This window comes from Mizuhopecten yessoensis, unplaced genomic scaffold, assembly GCF_002113885.1.
Source record: "Mizuhopecten yessoensis strain PY_sf001 unplaced genomic scaffold, ASM211388v2 scaffold4387, whole genome shotgun sequence".
Classification (NCBI taxonomy): Eukaryota; Metazoa; Mollusca; class Bivalvia; order Pectinida; family Pectinidae; genus Mizuhopecten; species Mizuhopecten yessoensis.
The window spans coordinates 235,741-242,065 of NW_018405521.1; the positions used below are offsets into that span (position 1 = coordinate 235,741).

At 36.3% G+C, this 6,325-nt stretch overlaps 1 long non-coding RNA gene across 1 annotated transcript; it reads right to left on the minus strand.

Moving 5' to 3' along the window:
* Nucleotides 1-2,166: 2,166 nt before the first annotated feature.
* LOC110448932 lies at nt 2,167-5,845 on the minus strand. The gene is made up of 3 exons (XR_002462798.1): nt 5,360-5,845; nt 4,846-5,164; nt 2,167-4,584 (listed from the first exon to the last, which is right to left on the minus strand). It is a non-coding gene; the product is annotated as an uncharacterized LOC110448932 (long non-coding RNA).
* Between the last annotated feature and the right edge of the window lie 480 nt (nt 5,846-6,325).

The window sequence follows — 6,325 nt, forward strand, 5'->3', positions numbered from 1 at the left end:
TACCGCGAATCCCCATCTCAATGATCTGCTTTTAAGTTGAATCTCAATGATCTGTGTTTATTACAAATCTTCGTCTAAATGATCCAAGTTTATTAAGAATCTTTGTCTGAATGGTCTATGTTTATGACGAATCTTCGTCTAAATGATCTACGTTTATTACGTATCTTCGTCCTAATGATCTACGTTTATTACGAATCTTCGTCTAAATGATCTACGTTTATTACGAATCTTCGTCTTAATGGTCTACTTTTATTACGAATCTTTCTAATTGACCTGCTTTTATTGCATTTTCACTGATCTGCTTTTACAGTGTACTAACGTACAAAGGCTGGGATGTGTACTGTTGCTTATGTTGTAGCAAGCCTTTAGTCAAATAAGTTATTATTGTTATCATCAAATCATTGTTAATAGAGGATTGTCTCTAGAAAATATAAAATTCATGGAAATGTGAAATATTTCATGCAAAATGCAAAAAAAGTGTGTTTAATAGTGACAGCATCAGCAATGCAAACCTGGACTTGATATACAATGTCTTTCAGTATACCATTCGGACGGAAGGTCAATATCACGTGCCTTCATTCCTCATAATGTGTTCACAGGAAGTGAGTAGTCCTCCTCCACCCACACAAGGTGTGAAAGGGCCTGTACAACAAACCACTGAATAGCACCTTTGTACAGGTCTGTGACGGCACTTCAGTTACATTCGATTTTGACACAATTTCATTTTCAACATTATACATTTCTGTTTTAATGTGTGATAATGCAACATTTTGCATTCATTTTGTTGCAATTCTCTTTCCATTGTGAATTATTTAAGAAATTGTTATTTTAATATCATTGGTTATGCAGTACAATATTGTTTTTGTACGATGTTTAAATTGCTATAGAGACATTGTGAACATGTTCAAGTTGCCGTAGAGACATTTTGAACACGTTCAAGTCGCCATAGAGACATTGTGAACATGTTCAAGTCGCCATAGAGACATTGTGAACATGTTCAAGTTGCCATAGAGACATTTTGAACATGTTCAAGTCGCCATAGAGACATTTTGAACATGTTCAAGTCGCCATAGAGACATTGTGAACATGTTCAAGTCGCCATAGAGACATTCTGAACATGTTCAAGTCGCTATAGTGACAATGTGAACATAATGTTCAAGTCACTATAGAGACATTGTGAACATAATGTTCAAGTCGCTATAGAGGCATTGTGAACATGTTCAAGTCGCAATAGAGACATTGTGAACATTATGTTCACAACGTCTCTATAGCGACTTGAACCTTATGTTCACAATGTCTCTGTAGCGACTTGAACATGATCAGAATGTCTCTATGGCTACTTGAACATGTTCACAATGCCTCTATAGCGACTTGAAAATGTTCAGAATGTCTCTATGGCGTCTTGAACATGTTCACAATGTCTTTATAGCGACTTGAACATGTTCAAAATGTCTCTATAGTGACTTTAACATTATGTTCACATTGTCACTATAGGGACTTGAACATGTTCAGAATGAGTCGCTATAGAGACATTGTGAACATAATGTTCAAGTCGCTATAGAGAAATTGTGAACATAATGTTCAAGTTGCTATAGAGACATTGAACATAATGTTCAAGTTGCTATAGAGACATTGTGAACATATGTTCAAGTCACTATAGAGATATTGAACATAATGTTCAAGTCGCTATAGAGACATTGTGAACATAATGTTCAAGTCGCTATAGTGACAATGTGAACATGTTACAGTTGCTATATATTGACAGTGCCAGAGCAGTAAAATTGTTGTATGGACAATGTGAACTCATTACAAATGCTATACATGTGTTGTGTTGTATATGTCTTGACAGTAGAACCTTGTTAGTACTACCTCAAATAGTCCAGATAACTCATCGATCAATTTCCAGAAATTTTCAGTGAATTTCAAGAGTTCTTTTAAACGAAAGTATTGGACTACCAAAGTTCAACTGGTAAATCACTTGTGTAAATTTTTGTACAATATTTGTGATGTTGAGTTTGAATTTTCAGATAAACATATGAAGTCATATCTTGTCTTTACTGACTCTTCTATGTGATAGTGATGACATTATGGAACATTCGTTTGACAGTTTTTTGGTAGGTGTGTTGGTAGATTGCCTTGTTGTTAGGAATCTCTGCTGTATATTGCTGATACTAGGACCAACACATCAAAAAATGCTTTAAAGCACCCAATTAATGGTTGATCTCATAAATTCACGTTTTGTTGTTTTTGAAATAGATGGTCCTTTTGTTATGTATTGTACACAACTAGATCTGTAATTATTTGTCTTACTTGAAGTGTAACATAACATTTTTGTGTGGTATTTGGTTTCTATAGTGTCTGTCCACTGCACTGTAATTGTCAGGTCAGCCATCAATACGGCCTAAATGAGACGTCATTTAATTATTTTCTTTGTGATGTCACAGTATTTTCCCATTTCTATAAACAATACAGAGGGTCAAACTTTATCACCTAGCTCCTGACATGAGTAATCTTTCTGATTTGTTAAAGGTGATTGTTTAATTAAGAACAGTAGGACGCTTCCTTCACCCCAGGTGTCTGTTTTGTTTAAGTAGCTGTACAATTAAATGCTGCTATATATAAACGCTGACTGGTGTACAGTGTAGGATTGGAAGGGTAGCTCAGTGAGATTAAGGCAATCTCCATTTACAACTATGCATGGATATATTTGTTACCTAGAATTTTATCTTTGAATTAAATGATTTTTTCTTGTAGTACAGATATATAATAGATTGTAGTGTAGAAAAGCATTCAGTCAAAAAAATATGTTTTTGAAAGATTTTAGTTCATTAGTTCAAATTTTATTTAAAGGTCCTCCAAATTACAATTTGATGAGGTTCTATTTGAAGTTGAATCCAGTTGCTGTAGATGTTCTGATTGTCAGCAGCACTGTGATATACCAGGGAATATTGGGCACTGACCAATTAAAGCCAAAGTGGGTTTATATATATTCAGCATGCCAAAATTTGTAGTAAAATACATGTTCAGAAAATAAATACATTTTTCTTTTGGAAATATTTGGTCCATATACCTGGTAAAAACTAAAAATATGTTGTATTTTCAATTTTAACTCGTGTCCAGTTCTTAAATTTAATCATTCCCATGCTTAGTGAATCTCAAAAAATTACTTACCTGATAATACACAGTGTACCAGTGTTAAAAAACTCCTTTGGTCCTCTAAATCTGTGTTGTATGTGGCAAACTCCTTATGTATTGATGCAAAGAAGTGATGTACAAATTGTTTATGATTTGTTTTTGGTAAATGTGGGCACTAGATGTTTGTAGATGAGAGACATGATGGACTAGGTTTTACAGCCTGGTGGCAGCAGCTATGTATACCCACGCTCCAGCTGTGTAACCTCATGGTATAGTAGTTTTTTTGTTGTTTTTGTTTTGTTTTTTTAAACATGTTTAATTTAACATTACTATTAACTGAACATTGATCAATGGGTGAAAATCAAATCAATTAAAAAAATCATGTTTTTTTTATATTGTCCTCTTAATGTGTTTGGTAAATATTAACAGGGTAATACGTACATGAATATAAATAAATTCTTTAAGTAATATGATTAATGTTCATTTCATTTTGATTTTGAAATAAGCAACACAAGTCAATCATTCTGGAATATTTCAGAGTTAATATATAATGATTTGTTTTGTATGCAAACCGCACATTTACACAAGCTTACAGTACCATCTACTGTCTTCTTGTTTGACAATCAGATTCCTCCTGTGCCTTGGTGGGACTTGCGTTGAATCTGCTTCACATCATCAGCATTTCTTTGCAGCCAGCTATCTGTTGAATGAAGTTATTTTTTCACCATGTAGGAAGCATGTTTCTATGTATTCTATTTTTAGCCATAGAAATAGGGGGAAAATTCCCTGCACAAATGACTGACGACATTAACAGCAAATGAATTGATAATGTACATATAGATGTAACACTCCTAACCTGGTTGAAGTGCTCACTTTTATTTTACTAATATACCCCATGTTTGTTTTTACCAGCAGACCACTTGTCAACGGCATTTTTATGGTGAATGTTTTAATTAAATGTTGCAACATATTTCTCAGAACGAAAAAGAAAAACCTTGTCACACAGACCAGACATAGGTAAGCATCCATCCTTCACCTTAACTGTTTGTGTGGTAAAAGTTGTATATATTGTGGACCGGCCACAGGGTTTCTCTTCCCCTACTCACACTCTGATGGAATCCAATGATTACCTACTGGTATGCTGGGATCCAATGATTACCTACTGGTATGCTGGGATCCAATGATTACCTACTGGTATGCTGGGATCCAATGATTACCTACTGGTATGCTGGGATCCAATGATTACCTACTGGTATGCTGGGATCCAATGATTACCTACTGGTATGCTGGGATCCAATGATTACCTACTGGTATGCTGGGATCCAATGATTACCTACTGGTATGCTGGGATCCAATGATTACCTACTGGTATGCTGGGATCCAATGATTACCTACTGGTATGCTGGGATCCAATGATTACCTACTGGTATGCTGGAATCCAATGATTACCTACTGGTATGCAGGAATGCAGTGATTACCTACTGGTATGCAGGAATCCAATGATTACCTGCTGGTATGCTGGGATCCAATGATTACCTACTGGTATGCTGGAATCCAATGATTACCTACTGTTATGCAGGAATCCAGTGATTACCTACTGGTATGCTGGAATCCAGTTATTACCTACTGGTATGCAGGAATCCAATGATTACCTGCTGGTATGCTGGGATCCAATGATTACCTACTGGTATGCTGGGATCCAATGAGTACCTACTGGTATGCTGGAATCCAATGATTAGCTACTGGTGTGCTAGAATCCAATGATTAGCTACTGGTATGCTGGAATCCACTGATTACCTACTGGTATGCTGGAATCCAGTGATTACCTACTGGTATGCAGGAATCCAGTGATTACCTACTGGAATGCTGGAATCCAATGATTACCTACTGGTATGCTGGAATCCTGTGTTTAGCTACTGGTATGCTGGAATCCAATGACTAGCTACTGGTATGCAGGAATCCAATGACTAGCTACTGGTATGCTGGAATCCAATGATTTGCTACTGGTATGCTGGAATCCAATGATTAGCTACTGGAATCCAATGATTGGCTACTGGTATGCTGGAATCCAATGATTACCTACTGTTATGCAGGAATCCAGTGATTACCTACTGGTATGCAGGAATCCAATGATTACCTGCTGGTATGCTGGGATCCAATGATTACCTACTGGTATGCTGGGATCCAATAATTACCTACTGGTATGCTGGAATCCAATGCATACCTACTGGTATGCTGGAATCCAATGATTAGCTACTGGTATGCTGGAATCCAATGATTAGCTACTGGAATCCAATGATTAGCTACTGGTATGCTGGAATCCAATGATTACCTACTGGTATGCTGGAATCCAATGATTACCTACTGGTATGCTGGAATCCAGTGATTAGCTACTGGTATGCTGGAATTCAATGATTACCTACTGGTATGCTGGAATTCAATGATTAGCTACTGGTATGCTGGAATCCAATGTTTAGCTACTGGTATGCTGGAATCCAATGATTAGCTACTGGTATGCTAGAATCCAATGATTAGCTACTGGTATGCTGGAATTCAATGAAGTCTTTTCAACTTGGACGCAGGTTCTAGCGATCCTTATGCAAATTTCTGTGCAAATTCAGTTAGCTAGTTAATCCGTCTTTGCGTATTGCAGAATTATCTTCTCTTGGGAGCAGGTATTGATTGTTACGTCATTGGTTTGTGTGAGAAAATTACGTCGTTTTCTAAAAAAAATGATGACGTTCCTCTCACAAACAAGTGGCGTAACAATCGATACCTGCTACCAAGAGAAGATAACTCTGCAATACGCAAAGACGGAATAGGTACATCTGTGTATATAAGAAGGAGAAAGGTGTAGAAACAAATGTCTGGTCCCTGTGCTTTATAACAAAAATCACCAGACATGTCAATCTTGACAAGTTCAAATAAATTTGCTATATAGTAATATACAGTGTACTTGGATGTGAAATGTACCGAATAAGGCCATACCAAATGAAATGTATCTGTCTCGAGTTAAAAAATCAAAGATGAAAAATTGTGTTCCAAGATTGTATTTTCAAGACATCAGGGCCATATTTGATTGCAGCATAATGTATATACATGTTTTAAGAACTTTTGACTGAAGGGATTGTTGGATTGGTTTGGGGCATTCTCCGTTGTATCGTTATAGCTGTGTCGCATCCTTTGTTGT